This window comes from Bombina bombina, chromosome 5 (genome assembly GCF_027579735.1).
Source record: "Bombina bombina isolate aBomBom1 chromosome 5, aBomBom1.pri, whole genome shotgun sequence".
NCBI classification, from domain to species: Eukaryota; Metazoa; Chordata; class Amphibia; order Anura; family Bombinatoridae; genus Bombina; species Bombina bombina.
Genome location: NC_069503.1, coordinates 550,460,014 through 550,480,795, shown reverse-complemented (window position 1 = coordinate 550,480,795; position 20,782 = coordinate 550,460,014). Strand labels below are relative to the sequence as shown.

The 20,782-nt window shown below is 38.8% G+C and overlaps 1 protein-coding gene across 1 annotated transcript in view; it reads left to right on the top strand.

Moving 5' to 3' along the window:
• Positions 1-1,741: 1,741 nt before the first annotated feature.
• The window catches only part of LOC128659428 (C-C chemokine receptor type 5-like), a 33,920-nt gene continuing 14,879 nt past the window's right edge, over positions 1,742-20,782 (top strand). The window contains exon 1 of the mRNA XM_053713064.1: positions 1,742-1,780. The gene's annotated coding sequence lies outside the window, so the exon portion shown is untranslated. The remainder of the gene's footprint in view (positions 1,781-20,782) is intronic.

The window sequence follows — 20,782 nt, the reverse complement described above, 5'->3', positions numbered from 1 at the left end:
TAGTTTTTTGTAACTTTGTAATTTTGTTAATTTAATTTGTAGTTTATTGTCATTTTAGTATAAAAGTTAAGGTAGGTTAATTCTTAATTTAATATAGTTTCTTGTAATTTTAGTATAATAGTTAGGGTAGATTAATTAAATTAAATTAATAATAATAATAATAATAATAATAAATAAATAAATTATTATTATAAATTATTTAGTAGTTTAATTTAAATCTAAAGGTAAGTTTAAATTTATTATAAGATAGGGATGAGTTAACATTTAATATAAATTTAGCGGGTTGTTAGGGGTTAATAGTTTAATTTAGTTTATGGCGATGTGGGGGGCTGGCGGTTTAGGGGTTAATAGGTTTAGTAAGTGGTAGTGATGTGGGAGGCCATCGGTTTAGCGGTTAATACATTTATTTTGTTGCGGTGGGCTCCGGGAGCGGCGGGATAGGGGTTAATAACTTTATGTAGGTGGCAGCAGTGTTGGGGCAGCAGATTAGGGGTTAATATGTATAATATTAACCCCTAATCTGCGGTGTAGGGGGTGGCAGATTAAGGGGTAATAATGTAGGTGGCGGCGGTGTAGGGGGCAGCAGATTGGGTCGTAAAACCGCTGCTCCCTAACTTGTCCGCCACTTTTTAGGTGGGAAGATTGATGGCCCCTGCTAGCAGCCGATTGGCCTCCAGTGAGCAGGAGGCGGCATTGCACAAGCATTTCACCAGAAATGCTTGTGCAATGTTACATGCTGACAGCGAATCATGTCCGCTCAACCATTAATAAATCTACCCCATAACTGAAATCTATATAAAATATTTTTCACCCTCCAGTACCAGGATAGATGGCCTATGTCTTTGCCTCATTGAAGTGACCATGAGCTGGGCGTGCTGCATGGGGTCACAGGGTATAGCATCAGGGGCAGAACTTTGCAGATAGAGAACTAGTTGTGGATTGACATGCAATTTGGTGTATGTTTCCATTCATATCCTATAATGAAATGATGTATAGCATTGAAAGCCCTATGTAGATAATCATTAAATTAATTGGTATGTTTGTTGTAGGCACTTCTAGTCCAAGATCTCTATAGACCTCTAGTGCGAAACAACTCAGTGTTCCCTGTTTGCATAGTTAGACATGATTGGCCAGTGTCAGTGATTTTAGCATGTATAAAGTGAGCAGACTAAGTAAATGTGGAATTTTGTTGATGGTGCCCATAGGAAGTTTTTTCACTAATATACAATACATCAGAATTAAAGTGGGCAGATGCTGATGAGGATGTACCGGTGGAGTAGATGGCATGTCCTTTGGATTTTTTTTTTTTTTTCAAAGAATGTTTTGATGCTGTCTTGTCCTTGGTGGGAAAGAAAATCCAGCTGCAGTACTTGGAAGACAATCATATTTCGGTATTTGTAAGAGTCGTCTTAATACCTATCTTTGTACCTTTTTTATGTGTTGTGTTTAGGTACTCACCAGGTTTTTTTTTAATGCAGGCTTGAAGCTGATTTATTCTAAGATGTTTTTTTTATCTGCAAGGGAAAAATAATTATCACATTTAGAGCTGTGTAGATATGTTTGTGTTTTCACATTGCTTGTTTGCATTGTTTTTCATTCCACAAGATACGCCAAATAATTTCAGTTTTGCATGGTGAACCTTATAGATATCACTGGACTACTTAGCTATGACCTAATGTTGTTTATACAAGTGTTTTTGCATATTGGCCTGATAAGTTCTTCCATTCTGTATGCAGACCCCAGAACAGAGAGATGTGCATTGTCCTCTGCACCTTTGTGGGTAAGATCTCCTTATGTTAGATATTAGGCTGACATGTAGTGATAAGAATATGTTTATTCTTGATAATGCAGAATGTCACAGATTGTCCCTGTGGCTGTGGGACCTGCATGCAGAAGTAAAGTGTAGTCTACATTTGTATTGCGAACTCACATGGACTGTTTCAATATGTTCTTAGTGTTTAGATTTGTATGAGCTTAAAGGGACATTGTACACTAGATTTTTCTTTGCATAAATGTTTTGTAGATGATCCATTTATATAGCCCATCTGTGTGTTTTTAAAAAATGTATAGTTTTGCTTATTTAAAAAAAAAAAAAAAAACAGTGTGCTGATTTTCAGGCTCCTAACCAAGCCCCAAACTGATGTATACAGACTTCACATTGCTTCTGTTTGTATAATGGGTCTATTCATATGCCGGGGAGAAGCTAGGATTTGCTCTTAGCCCCTTTCAGTATGTGTCCCAGGCTAATCTCATCTGCAGTGCTAAATTGGGAGCTTCTAAGTACGTTTTTAAAAGGTTTTATACTGGTTTTAAGGCAATGTAAAATTCACTGACAGTGTCACTGATATCACCACTGTATACATTTATTTTTGACAAATTGCTGTTTAGAGAAAAAGTTGTCTGATGATTTTTGTTTTTGTTTTATCTTATTAATAATATTGCAGAATTTACATATTACATGAGGCTGTAACACTGGACCAAGAGTTTTGTCCTATAGGCATATTATCAAAAACAGAGTGAGCTCAGCACACAAATTCTACTGCATGGCCAACCATGCAAAATTATGATTAAAAAGACAGCAGATATGTGTACAGGATTTGAAAGAGGCTTTTAAGCACATTAAGTTTAAACTTAAAGGAATATGAAGCCCAAAAATGTTCTTTTGTGATTTAGACAGAGCATACAATTTTTAAAAAACTCTCCAATTTACTTATATTTTCGTTCCAATGATATTCTGTGTTGAAGCGATGGTGGTTGCAGGAAATAGTGCTGCCATCTAGTGTTCTGGTAAATGGAAAATATTCTTACATATATTGCTCCAAGTATGGGCCAGCTCCTAAGCATATACGTCCCTGCTTTTTAACAAATGATACCAAAAGAACAAAGAAAAAGTGATTGAAGTAAATTAGAAAGTTTTTTAAAATCTCATGCTCTATTTGAATCATGAAAAAAATGCCTTTCATATCCCTTTAAATGAAGTGAAGAAAATGAGAAGAGATGTAACTTGTCTTGTCAGTAATACAGTTATAATGCCACAATAAATCATTTTCTATGGCTGATACAGGTGGATAATGTTACTTTTTATTTTAAAGTCTTCTGGATTAGCAAAAAACAATCATTTCTATTTTTAATTAAAGTATATTAGTGCTAAGTTGTGCAGTTTTTATTATATTCTTCAATCCTAAGAAAAGCTTAATGTTGTTTACCTGATTGGGGTGTGGATTATACAATTGTGTTACCTTTCTGCTATGTATAGGATATGGCTAAAGGCATAATGGTTTTACCATGGGATATAAAGTATTCTTTTGAATAGATATTTGAGGTTTACTGCTGTCTTACATAAAATCACCCAGCAAAATAATTCTAAAGAAACTTAAAAGGAATCTATTTTCATTACTAGTTAGCCGTTAGATACACTTCATCATAAAACACAAAAAGTGCAATGAAATTAGTACAGTGTTTCTCATTGGTACTACTTTTGAGGTGTGTAAGTTTGTTTATGTACACACACATACTTCCTTATTGTATATCTGTCTGTAAACCAAAGCCCAAATGCTTAGGCCCTGATGATTAAAGCATAGTCAGACCCAACGAGAAATTGCCTTTTTGGCGATATATTCCAAAAAAGTAGACTGAACCTCTCTGTTCCGACAAGTGGTGACAGAGGTGGCCCTAACGTTAGGCTAAGTAGGAGGTTGCCTAAGGCCTCGCACTAAACAGGGGCCTCTGCAGCATTTAGTTGATGCACGGCAGCAGCCACCGGCACTTTGTGTTTTGTTTAGCAGCATACCACTTAACCCGGTTCAAAGCCCCCTTTTAATTAGTGAGCAGCACAGCTCTCATACAAAATGTGACTGCTTTAACTGTACAGGGCAGCACTTATTCTTATTATATGTCCTGCGGCAAACATGCAGCCCCATCCCCCTCCTAACATCTATTCTCCACTGAGCAGTAGTCACCAAACTAGGAGGCCCGTGTATGGCACACTGCACAGATGAGCTTATTAGTGGTGGGGGTGTCTCAGATCAAAGAGTCAAACACTTACACTGTGAAGTAAACTTCACTGGGAGTAAGTGATTCATATGCAGAACGGTCCACCCATGCGGCATGTTCCTGGTGAGTACTCTTCTACTATGTGCAATGAAAAATAATGAATGTGTCCTCTCTTAGATCATTTTAGCCAAGTCATGAACCTTCTTGTCAACTCAATCAGACAAAAATGGATTGCAGATTCTGATTGTATTGGGTACTTGTAAAGCGTGGCTAATCACCCGTAAGGGTCTCAAGGCGATGCTCATTTTATCGACCTCTGAAGGATGAAAGGCTGAGTGGACCTTGCTGGGGATCGAACCTGCAACCCTTGGGTTGCTACAGAGCTCAGCCACAGTGCCTTAGCATGCTGAGCTATCTGTCTGGCTATATCCCTAAAATAGCTGTGACTCCCCAAAAAAAACTGATCTCCCTAAAGGACCAGTAAACACAGTAGATTTGCATAATCAATAAATGCAAGATAAAAGACAATACAATAGCATTTACTCTGAAATTCAAATGAGTAGTAGATTCTTTTCAAAGTTATGTATATTTCCACTACCCCTGTACCATGTGATAGCAATCAGCCAATCAAAAATGCATATACGTATAGTCTGTGATTTCTTGCACATGCTCAGTAGGAGTTTGTGACTCAAAAAGTATAAATATAAAAGACTGTGCACATTTTTTTTAATGGAAGTAAATTGGAAAGTTGTTTAAAATTACATGCTGTATCTGAATCATGAAAATTTAATAAAACCTGAGTGTCCCTTAAGGGTTAATATAGAAACATAAAGTACATGGAAGGGGAGCAGCACTAAGGATAGCAATTAGGGTGTCTACTAAAGGAAATAAAGTTAAAGGTGGGTCCTAATATCTATATTGGTTCAATACACTAGATGAGAAATACAATGAAAGTTATAGGAACCAAGGTATATAATGCAATACGAAACAACTGATTTGAAGTTAGAAAATATGTTTATCATGAACAATTCTATCACAATAAAAACAATATTATAAATCCGGATCCTCTGCAAATATATAAAAATAAAATATTAAACTATAACAATATTATAGGGACCAAGTGGTTAAAAAATAAAAAAAAATCTCATAAAACAAAAAAGAGGCAAGATGTATACTTTGCCAAATTTAAAAAAATTAAAGGGATAGCAATTAGGGTGTCTACTAAGGGATATAAAGTTATAGGTGGGACCTAATATATTGGTCTATATTAGTTCAATCCACTAGATGAGAAATACAATGCAAGATATAGAAACCTAGGTATTCAATGCAATGTAAAACAACTGATTTGAAGATAGTAAATATGTTTATTATGGACAATTCTATCACAATAAAAACAATATTATAAATCCGTTTACAAGACTTCTCCAGACTGGCTCCCATCTTGTGAAACTCTGCCTTGTTCCACAAGACTCTTCCCTAGTTTTGAAAGCTTCAAGCGCTCCCTAAAGACTGTACTATTCAGGGATGCATCCAACCTACACTTACCTATACCCTTGAACCCATGTAAGCCTATGAGCCCAGTTGTTTGTAGATCACCAGCATAAGAGCCGATTCTAACAGTGCAACTCTCGGCAGGGACCTCTACCTATTTGACCCCCTATAAATGTTACCTTGTATACCGCCTATGTTTATAGCGCTGCAGAATCTGTTGGCGCTCTACAAATACCTGATAATAATAATAACGAATGTGTGTATGTATAGTGTGTGTATGTTTAGTGTGTATGTCTGTGTGTGTCTGTTTGTATGTATGTGCAATGTGTGTATGCCTGTATGAGTGTGTGTATATAGTGTATGTTTGTGTGTATATATAGTGTGTATCTGTATGTATGTGTGATGTGTAAGCCTGTATGAGTGTGTATAGTGTGTGTATATAATGTAAGTTTGTGTGTGTAAGTGTGTGTGTCTGTTTGTATGTATGTGTGATGTGTATGCCTGTTTGAGTGTGTATAGTGTTTGGGTGTGAATGTGCCTGTGTATGTTTGAGTGTTTGTATGATCTTTAGATGTGTCTTGCTGAGTCACTAATATTTTACAGATTACGAATTTTAAATTATTAAATTTAAAATATTAATGTCTGTTTCCAAATATTTCCCTAGTATCTGGTTTAATTAATTAATTAATTAATTAATTAATTATCTTTTAACCCCTTAACGACTGAGGACGTGCAGGGTACGTCCTCAGAAAAAAGGCAGTTAATGCCTGAGAACGTACCCTGCACGTCCTCAGTGTGGAAAGCAGCTGGAAGCGATCCTGCTCGCTTCCAGCTGCTTTCCGGTTATTGCAGTGATGCCTCGATATGGAGGCATCCTGCAATAACCTTTTTAAGTCATCCGGTGCAGAGAGAGCCACTCTGTGGCCCTCTCTGCACCGGAGATCGGTGGCTACCTGCGTTGGTGGGTGGGAGCCGGACCGGGAGGCGGGTGGCGGCCATCGATGGCCATGTGGATCTGAAGGGGGGCGGGATCGTGGGCGGGGGTGGCTGGGGGCGCGCACGGGCGTGCGCACGTGCACGGGAGGGTGGGGGCGGGCGCGTGCACGGGGAGGGAGCGGGTGGGAACCGCTACACTGCAGAAAATGGGGAAATAAAAAATATAATAAAAAATAAAATCCAAACAATCAGCAAGGTGGTGGGGGTTTGTTTGTGGGGGGTGGGGGGTTGGGGGAAGCTACACTACAGAAAAAAACAAAAAAACCCCAAAAAAAGCACTTTTTATTGTAAACTGGGTACTGGCAGACAGCTGCCAGTACCCAAGATGGCCCCCAATAAGGCAGAGGGGAGGGTTAGAGAGCGGTTTTGGGGGGGATCAGGGAGGTTGGGGGCTAAGGGGGGGATCCTACACAGTAGCATATGTAAATATGCTAAAAAAAAAATTCATTTTTTTTTAAAAACCCTTTTATTTTAGTACTGGCAGACTTTCTGCCAGTACTTAAGATGGCGGGGACAATTGTGGGGTGGGGGAGGGAAGGGAGCTGTTTGGGAGGGATCAGGGGGTGGGATGTGTCAGATGGGAGGCTGATCTCTACACTAAAGCTAAAATTAACCCTGCAAGCTCACTACAAACTCCCTAATTAACCCTTTCACTGCTAGCCATAATACACGTGTGAGGCGCAACAGGATTTAGTGGCCTTCTAATTACCAGAAAGCAACGCCAAAGTCATATATGTCTGCTATTTCTGAACAAAGGGGATCCCAGACAAGCATTTACAACCATTTGTGCCATAATTGCACAAGCTGTTTGTAAATGATTTCAGTGAGAAACCTAAAATTGTGAAAAATTTTACGTTTTTTTTAATTTGATCGCATTTGGCGGTGAAATGGTGGCATGAAATATACCAAAATGTGCCTAGATCAATACTTGGGGTTGTCTACTACACTACACTAAAGCTAAAATTAACCCTACAAGCTCCCTAAAAGCTCCCTAATTAACCCCTTAACTGCTGGGCATGATACACTTGTGGTGCGCAGTGGCATTTAGCGGCCTTCTAATTACCAAAAAGCAACGCCAAAGCCATATATGTGTGCTATTTCTGAACAAAGGGGATCCCAGAGAGGAATTTACAACCATTTATGCCATAATTGCACAAGCTGTTTGTAAATGATTTCAGTGAGAAACCTAAAGTTTGTGAAAAAATTTGTGAAAAAGTTAACAATTTTTTGTATTTGATCGCATTTGGCGGTGAAATGGTGGTATGAAATATACCAAAATTGGCCTAGATCAATACTTTGGGATGTCTACTAAAAAAAAATATATACTTGTCAAGGGATATTCAGGGATTCCTGAAAGATATCAGTGTTCTAATGTAACTAGCGCTAATTTTGGAAAAAAATGGTTTGGAAATAGCAAAGTGCTACTTGTATTTATGGCCCTATAACTTGCAAAAAAAGCAAAGAACATGTAAACATTGGGTATTTCTAAACTCAGGACAAAATTTAGAAACTATTTAGCATGGGTGTTTTTTGGTGGTTTTAGATATGTAACAGATTTTGGGGGTCAAAGTTAGAAAAAGTGTGTTTTTTTCCATTTTTTCCTCATATTTTATAATTTTTTTTATAGTAAATTATAAGATATGATGAAAATAATGGTATCTTTAGAAAGTCCATTTAATGGCGAGAAAAACGGTATATAATATGTGTGGGTACAGTAAATGAGTAAGAAGAAAATTACAGCTAAACACAAACACCGCAAAAATGTAAAAATAGCCTTGGTCCCAAACGGACAGAAAATGGAAAAGTGCTCTGGTCACTAAGGGGTTAATATAACATTTTTGTGTGTGTGGTTGAATGAGTTACAATTTTGTTTAATTATTAAGGATATCGAAGCAAGTTCCATCACTAATACATTTTTTTAGTATAAGATAATTGTGTGTTTGTTTATCTGTATAAAGCAGGGCCTGCACATACTGTTTCAATAGTTATATGTGATTTAATAAATTAGTTTGGAATGAAGATCCAAGAGTGTTTCATGTGTATAAATAGTCTAATGTGTGATCTGATATGGGTATATAACTGACAAATACTGCTTGAAGGTGGAAAAGTTGCCTCCTAAGCGTATTACATACAGCTCTTTCTCATAAGTAGTTGCAACATCGTGGGTTTTTAAAAATGATGCATATTTGGAGCAGATTTACAAAGCTGCAACATGTGCTCTCCTGTGTACTTTTTTCAGATTTTATCGCTTTGGTTTTGCCTTTTTTGCAAGCAGCTTTTGGCAGTAAAGTCCGTTAGGCCATGCTGCCGGCTAATTTAGAGCTGCAAGAGGAGAATTGTCCCACCATTTCTGTAATATAGACAATTGCTTTGGGCAACAGTTCTAATGACACCTCTGCTTTGTCTTTCCTACCAATCGGCTAGATTACAAGTTGTGCGTTAGGTTTAAAAAGTAGCGTTAAGAGGTCCTAACGCTGCTTTTTAACGCCCGCTGGTATTACGAGTCTTGCAGGTACAGGTGTACCGCTCACTTTTTTGGCCAGGAAATAACGCAAATTCACTTACGTCAATTGCGTATCTTCTTTTTTCAATGGAACTTGAATAGCGCCGGTATTACGAGTCTGCCAAAAAGTGAGCGATAGACCCTCTCCTGTTAACACTGGTACCACATTTTAAAGTCAGTAGTTAAGAGTTTTACACTACAACGCTGTAGCATAAAACTCTTAACTTAAGTGCTAAAAAGTACACTAACACCAATAAACTACCTATTAACCCCTAAACCGAGGCCCCCCTACATCGCAAACACTAAAATAAAATGTTTAACCCCTAATCTGCCGAACCGGGCATCGCCGCCACTATAATAAATATATTAACCCCTAAACCGCCGCACTCCCGCATCGCAAGCATTAGTTAAATATTATTAACCCCTAATCTGCCGTCTCTAACATCGACGCCACCTACCTACATTTATTAACCCCTAATCTGCCGCCCCAACATCGCCGCCACTATATTAAAGTTATTAACCCCTAAACCTAAGTCTAACATATAGGATATATTTCCCGCCACGAAGGAGTAGTCAAGAACCCATATCAGAGCTAAAAATCCCTCCCATCTCTCTCTTAGTTCAATGTATAGCTGAGTAGAGATTAGTAAACATTTACACCTAGATTACGAGTTTTGCGTTAGAGGCTGTGCGGTGCTAATGAGCAGTTTATGCTCTCCGCTCACTAACAGACAGCGCTGGTATTACGGGTTTTTACAACCCAGACAAGAAGTGAGCGCTGCTTACGTTAGCGGTGAGCTGGTGTAACGTGCTCGTGCACGATTTCCCCATAGGAATCAACGGGGAGAGCCGGCTGAAAAAAAGTCTAACACCTGCAAAAAAGCAGCGTAAAACTCCTTAATGCAGCCCCATTGATTCCTATGGGGAAATACATTTTATGTCTATACCTAACATCCTAACATGAACCCCGAGTCTTCAGGAAAGTTTCTTCTGTGAAAAGCACACTGGTCTAAAAGAGGCTGCTTCCGGGTGGTAAATCGCCATAGAACAAGCCACTGAGCTGTTGTTCGTTCCTGGTAGAGCACTTCTCTCTCTGTATGCAAATTATTATGACCCTGGGGAAGTCTCCCTATGGGTGATGGGGGAAACCAGATGTGGACTCCTTGCCCAGTGTGCTTAGAGGAATGTGGCTGCATCTCACTGAAGAGGCCCATAGGAGGCCGAAATGATCGTCTGGGGTTGTCATGTTCCTTGTTCAGAGGAGAATTGCCTGGTATTTCGGGGCTGGACTGACCTTACTTGGCAGGATCAGACTGAAATACTTCAGGAAAGTTTCTTCTGTGAAAAGCACACTGGTCTAAAAGAGGCTGCTTCCGGGTGGTAAATCGCCATAGAACAAGCCACTGAGCTGTTGTTCGTTCCTGGTAGAGCGCTTCTCTTTCTGTATGCAAATTATTATGACCCTGGGGAAGTCTCCCTATGGGTGATGGGGGAAACCAGACGTGGACTCCTTGCCCAGTGTGCTTAGAGGAATGTGGCTGCACCTCACTGACGAGGCCCATAGGAGGCCGAAACGATCGTCTGGGGTTGTCATGTTCCTTGTTCAGAGGAGAATTGCCTGGTATTTCGGGGCTGGACTGACCTTACTTGGCAGGATCAGACTGAAATACTTCAGGAAAGTTTCTTCTGTGAAAAGCACACTGGTCTAAAAGAGGCTGCTTCCGGGTGGTAAATCGCCATAGAACAAGCCACTGAGCTGTTGTTCGTTCCTGGTAGAGCGCTTCTCTCTCTGTATGCAAATTATTATGACCCTGGGGAAGTCTCCCTATGGGTGATGGGGGAAACCAGACGTGGACTCCTTGCCCAGTGTGCTTAGAGGAATGTGGCTGCACCTCACTGACGAGGCCCATAGGAGGCCGAAACGATCGTCTGGGGTTGTCATGTTCCTTGTTCAGAGGAGAATTGCCTGGTATTTCGGGGCTGGACTGACCTTACTTGGCAGGATCAGACTGATATACTTCAGGAAAGTTTCTTCTGGGAAAAGCACACTGGTCTAAAAGAGGCTGCTTCCGGGTGGTAAATCGCCATAGAACAAGCCACTGAGCTGTTGTTCGTTCCTGGTAGAGCGCTTCTCTCTCTGTATGCAAATTATTATGACCCTGGGGAAGTCTCCCTATGGGTGATGGGGGAAACCAGACGTGGACTCCTTGCCCAGTGTGCTTAGAGGAATGTGGCTGCACCTCACTGACGAGGCCCATAGGAGGCCGAAACGATCGTCTGGGGTTGTCATGTTCCTTGTTCAGAGGAGAATTGCCTGGTATTTCGGGGCTGGACTGACCTTACTTGGCAGGATCAGACTGATATACTTCAGGAAAGTTTCTTCTGGGAAAAGCACACTGGTCTAAAAGAGGCTGCTTCCGGGTGGTAAATCGCCATAGAACAAGCCACTGAGCTGTTGTTCGTTCCTGGTAGAGCGCTTCTCTCTCTGTATGCAAATTATTATGACCCTGGGGAAGTCTCCCTATGGGTGATGGGGGAAACCAGACGTGGACTCCTTGCCCAGTGTGCTTAGAGGAATGTGGCTGCACCTCACTGACGAGGCCCATAGGAGGCCAAAACGATCGTCTGGGGTTGTCATGTTCCTTGTTCAGAGGAGAATTGCCTGTTATTTCGGGGCTGGACTGACCTTACTTGGCAGGATCAGACTGATATACTTCAGGAAAGTTTCTTCTGTGAAAAGCACACTGGTCTAAAAGAGGCTGCTTCCGGGTGGTAAATCGCCATAGAAAAAGCCACTGAGCTGTTGTTCGTTCCTGGTAGAGTGCTTCTCTCTCTGTATGCAAATTATATTATTAACCCCTAATCTGCCGCTCCGGACACCGCCGCCACCTACATTATACTTATGAACCCCTAATCTGCTGCCCCCAACATCGCCAACACCTACATTATATTTATTAACCCGTACTCTGCCACCCCCAATGTCGCCGCCACCTACCTACATTTATTAACCTCTAATCTGCCGGCCCTAACATCGACGCTACCTACCTACATTTATTAACCCCCTAATCTGCCGCCCCCAACGTCGCCGCCACTATATTAAAGTTATTAACCCCTAAGTCTAACCCTAATCCTAACACCCCCTAACTTAAATATAATTAAAAGAAATTTAAATAAAATTACTATAATTAACTAAATTATTCCTATTTAAAACTAAATACTTACCTATAAAACAAACCCTAAGCTAGCTACAATATAGTTACATTGTAGCTAGCTTATGGTTTATTTTTATTTCACAGGCAAGTTTGCATTTATTTTAACTAGGTACAATAGTTATTAAATAGTTATTAACTATGTAATAACCACCTAGTTAAACTAAATACAAAAGTACCTGTAAAATAAAACCTAACCTAAGTTACAATTACACTTAACACTACACTATAATTAAATTATTTACCTAAATTAAATACAATTAAATACAATTAAATTAAATTATCTAAAGTACAAAAACAAACAAACAAACACTAAATTCTTAGCTGTTGGAAGAAGAGGATGCTCCTCGTTGGATGTCTTGAAGATGGACCCGCTCCGCGCCGGATGGATGAAGATAGAAGATGCCGTCTGGATGAAGACTTCTACCCGTCTAGAGGACCACTTCTGTCCAGCTTGGATGAAGACTTCTGCCCGTCTGGAGGACCACTTTGGCCCGGTTGGATGAAGACTTCTCCCGGTAAGGTGATCTTCAAGGGGTTAGTGTTAGGTTTTTTTAAGGGGGGATTAGGTGGGTTTTAGAGTAGGGTTGGTTGTGTGGGTGGTGGGTTTTAATGTTGGTGGGGAATTTGTACTTTTTTTTTTTTTACAGGTAAAAGAGCTGATTACTTTGGGGCAATGCCCCGCAAAATGCCCTTTTAAGGGTTATTTGTAATTTAGTGTAGGGTAGGGCTTTTTTTTTTATTTTGGGGGGGTTTATTTTGTTAGGGGGAATAGATTAGGTGTAATTAGTTTAAAAATCTTGTAATTTTTTATTATTTTCTGTAATTTAGTGTTTTTTTTGTACTTTAGATAATTTAATTTAATTGTATTTAATTTAGGGAATTTATTTAATTGTAGTGTAGTGTTAGGTGTAATTGTAACTTAGGTTAGGTTTTATTTTACAGGTACTTTTGTATTTATTTTAGCTAGGTGATTATTAAATAGTTAAGTATTTAGTTTTAAATAGGATTAATTTAGTTAATTATAGTAATTTTATTTATATTTCTTTGAATTATATTTAAGTTAGGGGGTGTTAGGGTTAGGGTTAGACTTAGGGTTAGGGGTTAATAACTTTAATATAGTTTTAGATTAGGGGTTAATAAATGTAGGTAGGTGGCAGCGACATTGGGGGTGGCAGAGTAGGGGTTAATAAATATAATGTAGGTGTCGGCGATGTTGGGGGCAGCAGATTAGGGGTTCTTAAGTATAATGTAGGTGGCGGCGGTGTCCGGAGCGGCAGATTAGGGTTAATAATATAATGTAGGTTTTGGCGATGTCGGGGGCGGCAGATTATGGGTTAATAAGTGTAAGATTAGGGATGTTTAGACTCGGGGTTCATGTTAGGGTGTTAGGTGTAGACATAAAATGTATTTCCCCATAGGAATCAATGGGGCTGCATTAAGGAGTTTTACGCTGCTTTTTTGCAGGTGTTAGACTTTTTTTCAGCCGGCTCTCCCCGTTGATTCCTATGGGGAAATCGTGCACGAGCACGTTACACCAGCTCACCGCTAACGTAAGCAGCGCTCACTTCTTGTCTGGGTTGTAAAAACCCATAATACCAGCGCTGCCTGTAAGTGAGTGGTGAGCATAAACTGCTCGTTAGCACCGCACAGCCTCTAACGAAAAAACATAATCTAGATGTAAATGGTTCCTAATCTCTACTCGCTATACATTGAACTAAGAGAGAGATGGAAGGGATTTTTAGCTCTGATATGGGTTCCTGACTACTCCTTTGTGGCGGGAAATATATCCTATATGTTATGGAGGACAGTGGACCATAATCTTTCCGATTTTTTTTTTTTTTTATCAGGTAAGCATAAATTTAGTTGTTACAGAAATTTCTGAAAGCTACAGTATGCCTTCTGAGTACCAGTTTGTTGCAGTAATATTTGAATGTATCAGCTATAATATACCTTCTCAGAACCAGTTCACAATAATTTCTGAGTGTACTAGCTCACTGCCTGCCTTGGGCATATCTCCAGAACTCTAGGTATGTTTCTATGTCAGTATGTATTTGGAGATCTATTTGTCATTTACCATATTTTGGTGTTTGTCTCTATTTTGCTTTCACAGCGATGTAGTCCTCTATTGTGGAAGGAGAGTTTGATACAATATGTTAGGCCTGTTCCCCAAATAACAGTATGGATCACTAGGTGATCTTGTTCCCCAGATTACACTACGGGTCAGTAAAATCACACTAACTTGAGTCCTGTTGCCAAGGACTGTGAGCAGTTTGGGTCAGCGAAAACAAAAATACATGTGAGGCGTCTTTGGTTCTGTGCTTTAAGAGAAGCCTCATATTTTTGCTTTGCCTAAGGCCTCACTAACTTTAGACCGCCTCTGAATAGCGATGTGTCTCCCATGGGAAAAAATGGGGATTGCAGCTACAGCCAAAATCAGCCCACAGTCTATGTTGTGTAATAACATCAAAATTACATTAATTTACATGTTGCAATCTACGATCTCAGCAGGCGGTGGTGGGTGTCTGTATTTGAAGTGTTCTTACACAAAATAGACTGTGCGTTCTCTGAAGCAAAAAATGGTTTCTATGTAGGAACACTTCAAATAATACATATGTAAATTTAGTTTCACTCTACATACTATAGTTTTCCTAAAATGCCCCTCTGCCATCGCATACTGATGTCAGCAGTTTTGAATATTTTACCGCCAATCTCGTTCCCGCTATGGATCCCTTTTGAATATATAGCTACATTGTGTATGTTTCGATCACCCCCTGATGATCGAAACATACACAACAGAGAGAACAATGGAAAATGAGTGTAATTTATTCTGATGGCTGTGTTTACATTTCTTATCTATAGCCTTAAAGGGACACTCAAGTCAAAATTAAACTTTTATTTATTTTAAACAACTTTCCAATTTACTTCCATTAAAAAAAGTGCAGTCTTTTTATATTTAAACTTTTTGAGTCACCAGCTCCTACTGAGCATGTGCAAGAATTCACAGAAAAAGCGTATATGCATTTGTGATTGGCTGATGGCTGTCACATGGTACGTGTATGCATTTGTGATTGGCTGATGGCTGTCACATGGTACAGGGGGAGTGGAAATAGACATAACTTAAAAAAATAAAAATCTACTATTCATTTGAAGTTCAGACTAAGTACTATTGCATTGTCTTGTTATCTTGCATTTGTTGATTATGCAAATCTACATTGTTGACTGGTCCTTTAAGTAAAGAAACTTTCAGTATTGGTACCATATTACCACATTCTAAATCAGCTATTTCAAATGCCAAAATAAGGGAAAAGGAGCTAATTGTAAACAATTTAATACACTCAGTTATGTAAAATGGATCATTTGAAACAAATTAAAGGGGAGGAAAATTTATCATAAACTGTTCCTTTAAGGCATTTGTTAAATAGGCAATGGAGGGTTTTTAATACGACTTCAACAATTTGTAGCTACAGAGAAGATTAAGATTGCAACACACATTCATTTCATTTTGATAGTTTTATGCATTTCAGTTTGCATTTATTTTGTCTTCTGCAATTTTTTTAGGTCATCTATTTTAAGCTATGTGTACAATTCAATTTAGTCATCTAAATCTAGATTAGATGATTTAGTTGTTTTATTACTAGATTAGATAACTTGTTTTATTGTATTCAACATTTACATTACAAGGTCAGTGAGTAAAACATTTGTTGGAAACAAAATTCTATTTTCACGGTCTAAGAATTTGAAAAGAAATTTGACTTTTAATTTTCTTTAAGGCTTAAACAATAGTTGTAATTCTGTATAGATTTTTTTTTCTTTAGAATTAGCTCATCATCTTTTTAAAGAATGTGGTTTCATTTCTGTAAATGAGACTTCATCTTGAAAGCTTGTGGTTTAGATTTTTCCATTAGATAACTATAAAACCTTTTGCAACATAACTGGAAATTTGACATAATTATAGAATGTTCAGAATTAGTTTGAAATCTTTGTGTTTTAAAGCATGTGAAAGCAATAATCATTCTATTGTCATGATAAAATATCATGACAATAGAATGGCAATATTTTCTTCTATGCTAAAAATATCAATTGTGACGACCAGGGTAAACCAACCCTGCACCAGTTGCTTGTTTACCACAGAAAGGGTTAACAGTCCCTTTACACATTAACCAATTTGTTACAGTCTAGCCACTCCAGGCAAGCCTGTGACCTGAGTTCAGTGGGTGCAAGGGTTAACAACACTCTCTAGTCTGTTCTAAACTTAGATATAATATCCAAACACCCCTTTAATGCCACCCACACTAAACTATCCCTAAGCTGCCACCATTTAAGCTTGTATGGGAAATCTTAAAGGGACATAAAATGCAATTTTTTTCTTTCATGATTTAGATGAATAGCATGAGAATGAAACAAATCTGATAATAGAAGTAAATTGGAAACTTTTTAAAAATTGTGTCCTCTATCTGAATCATGAAAGAAAGTGTTTGGGTTTAATGTCCCTTTAAGGAAAATACAAAATATATAGATATGGTGTGTGGAAGCACACCAATCCTCAAGGGGGCTTTCTCAATCAAAACAAATGTAACACAATGTAATAAGAACAATAATAATGTATACAACAACACTCTAAAAATAAACAGCAGAATATCAGAGAAAAATAAATAAATATATAACCTTGTGACTGGAAATGCAATACATATCCAATAACTAAATGATATCCTGTAAGTCACAATAGCTCCAGATGACTGCAAAGGTCAGCTCTCTGTCGTAGGGGGGTCAAAATCCTGATGATAACAGATGGTCTGAAAAAAGAAACACAGAGGCGCCCAATGGCCTAATACCACAATACCAAGGGACAAGCGAAATATGTGAGACTAATACTCACAAACGAATAGCACCAAAAAGTGCAAGGAAGCAGACTGGAACCTCACAGTTGCCCAGCAAACTGAACAGATGCAGAGATAATTCTGTAGTACTTCTTCACCAGTGAGGTCCTCCTGGTTCCTAAAGGGGAGGATATAGAGCCAACATAGCCCAGTACAGTTTGTACAAATATATGTGTATCCAGGGAATATGCACACTTACATGTAGCAAAGCACCTCCAGGTGCAATATACACAGACTGGGACTTCTCAGCCGCACAGCTGACTGTTTCAAAGGTTTCAGCAAATAAGATAGCTCCCAAAACTGATGCAGGAGTATAAGATGGATTCCCAGATAAAATCCATATCATAGCCTGAGGAAACAGTTGTAGTCATGTTGCTTTTAAAATGAAAATATTCTTTTTAACTAATACACTTGCTGCTGGATTTTATCTGGGAATCCATCAGTTTTGGGAGCTATCTTATTTGCTGAAACCTTTGAAACAGTCAGCTGTGCGTCTGAGAAGTCCCAGTCTGTGTATATTGCACCTGGAGGTGCTTTGCTACATGTAAGTGTGCATATTCCCTGGATACACATATATTTGTACAAACTGTACTGGGCTATGTTGGCTCTATATCCTCCCCTTTAGGAACCAGGAGGACCTCACTGGTGAAGAAGTACTACAGAATTATCTCTGCATCTGTTCAGTTTGCTGGGCAACTGTGAGGTTCCAGTCTGCTTCCTTGCACTTTTTGGTGCTATTCGTTTGTGAGTATTAGTCTTACATATTTCGCTTGTCCCTTGGTATTGTGGTATTAGGCCATTGGGCGGCTCTGTGTCCCTTTAAGGAAAACCCAGATTAACAAATTAAATCCCAGAATACAATTTAGCATAAAATAATCTAAAAACAACAGTATTAATACTACACGTCTCTTTCAGTAATGTTCAAATATTAGACAAAGGAAAAACATAATAAATTAATATTTGTTATGAACAAAAAAGCAAGTCACTGTGCATTATTAATAAAATGATGTTACCAAATAGAATTATGTACAAGCAAACATATTTGGGAGATTGGCAGGAAAAGATGGTTACTCTCTCTTGGTACACAGGCTCCCATGTAGAATGCAAAATCACAGTTCACATATATATACAAATAGTGCCCAGCTGCTAAGCCTGAATTCAGTAGATAATACACTTAACCTTGCACAGATTATGCAAAAGCGGAATGCTTAGTGAATGGTACTGGTATATTTTATATAGTACAATTTACAAGCTGTCTTACTGTGTCCGGTACTAAGGTGTGATCACCGTGTGTACAACAAAAGCAGTCTCCACAGTTCAATTCTGATGTGTAGAAATAAAAAGAGGTAATCCTACCTTGCGTCCAGGGTACTTCCCTGCCGTATGTGGTGCAACTTTATTCTGTTGTAACCTTATGTCTTCATGGTTGAACGCCGCTATGCGGCTGTGTGTACTCGTCCGTACTGATGATCACACCGTCTTCAGACATGGGCAGCCCTTGCAATATGATTGGCCAGAGTTTCCTTTCATCACTCTTTGCAAACCAATGCTGGAGTAGAGGAGGAGGGCACAATCCGGGACTCTGCCTCTGTGCTTCCAATTCCAGTGTCCATGCTCACTCAAGTGGATCCGCAGTTTCAAAAATAGAACAAAACTGAATGGGAGCACCGGTCACAGATGTCCAAGTAGTTTTTATTAAATAACAAACACTACATATGAGACTCTCTCCAGAGGGTCTCATTTAAAAAAATTAAACAGTTCAATTCAATTCAATACAACGTAAACAGACACTCATAAGAGTATTTACTGAGTAGGTCCTTGGATAGGGATCCCTGCTGGGGAAGTTGTTTAATAACCTCTGCTTTTGACACTCTGTTATTTTCTGTGGGGGTAGGTTGGCAGTTGGTACTCATGATCTTTTTACATACAGTGTATGTGGTTACTCATCTATTTTAATATCATACAGCCTAAAGATGTTTTAGGTATATAAGCACAGGTATTCAAAGACCCTTGTTTCACATGACAATTAGTCAGTACATCATGAACACAATTAGCAACATTTATATGGGATCGCTAGAGATGTATAATGCACCTAGTGTAAAATACAATGTTTACAATATACTTTGTATAATATTGTTAGTTATGCTACAAATGTTGGTAGAATTCAAATATGTACATCATAGGTCTGCTGTAGACATATAATGAGACCGTGCAAAGTAAAAAGTTTGATTGATGCTAATCATGTGTAACCAATAGATTCAATACTGTTATACTTTGAAGCAACTATTTGTGTTTGCATAGTAATTCATGTATGGATTTTCATTGGCTAAATACTTGACCAATGGGAGGATAGGAAGCCCTACAAGAAGGACGGGTTGTTTTAAGTTTTCACCAGCTAAGATTACTGCCACAGGCCGAAACGCGTCAGCTGTTCTTTCCTTCCTCCCTTTGGAAGTTCTCAAGTATTGCTGTCTGTTTACGTTGTATTGAATTGAACTGTACCCCACAGAAAATAACAGTGTCAAAAGCAGACGTTATTACAAAACTTCCCCAGTAGTCCCTATCCAAGGACCTACTCAGTAAATGCTCTTATGAGTGTCTGTTTACGTTGTATTGAATTGAACTGTTTAATTGTTTTAAATGAGACCCTCTGGAGAGAGTCTCATATGTAGCGTTTGTTATTTAATAAAAGCTACTTGGACATCTATGACTGGTGCTCCCATTTAGTTTTGTCCCATGTAGAATGAACAACTTATATTGTTAAAATCAAAAGTTTTATACCTGTTCCTCTAATATCAGATTTCTTGACCAAACCTCCTTCCAGAGGGGCCAGAGAAATTTCCACTCCTCTCTTTTACGACATGTCATAAAGCTCTGAATCCCTGGCGGAGATTATAGAACACCTTATAACTTCTGTTATGTATATCTAGTTCACAAACACATATTGACAATTCCTTTGTGATGTCATGAGGAGTATTTTGATACCAAACACCATCTATTTTGAATTATTTATGGTTCTGAGGCATTATGACTTATAAAACTAGGCTGGTTGCCCTATGAATGACCTCAGGTTAGTGCATGTGTTCAATCCCTCACTGTGCTGACAGGTTGGGGCAATAAACTGACTCTAGGCCATAAAGTTCTCTTTTGTGGATCTTACAAAACTATCTATGAGGACTCTGGCTTATCTAAGGGAATAAAACAGGAACACATTTCTTCTGAAAAAAACAAATGTTTTTAGCACACATGCTTAAAAAAATAACCTTTAAGCAGTTAAGTCATGAGGTCTTCATGAAATCAATAAATACAGAACATCTTATCGCCTAGATTACAAGTGGAGTGGAAAAATATTAGCGCTATTGAGTGCTAACACAGCTCAAGTTAAATCAATTGTGCTCCTATTCTTGCACTTGTATTACAAGTTAAAATTAAAAACTTTGTGTTTGAGTGAAAGCATCAGGTGTGGTAACATCCAGAGTTCTGATAGCATGGCTGCACTAACTCCCTTTACCCATAGGGGCCTATCTATCAAGTTCCAAATGGAGCTTGAGGCCCTGTGTTTCTGGCGAGCCTGCAGGCTCTCCAGAAACAGCAGTTAGGAAGCAGCGGTCACAAAGACCGCTGCTCCATAACCCTGTCCGCCTGCTCTGATGAGGCGGACAGGAATTGCCGGAATTCAACCCGATCGAGTACGATCAAGTTGATTGACA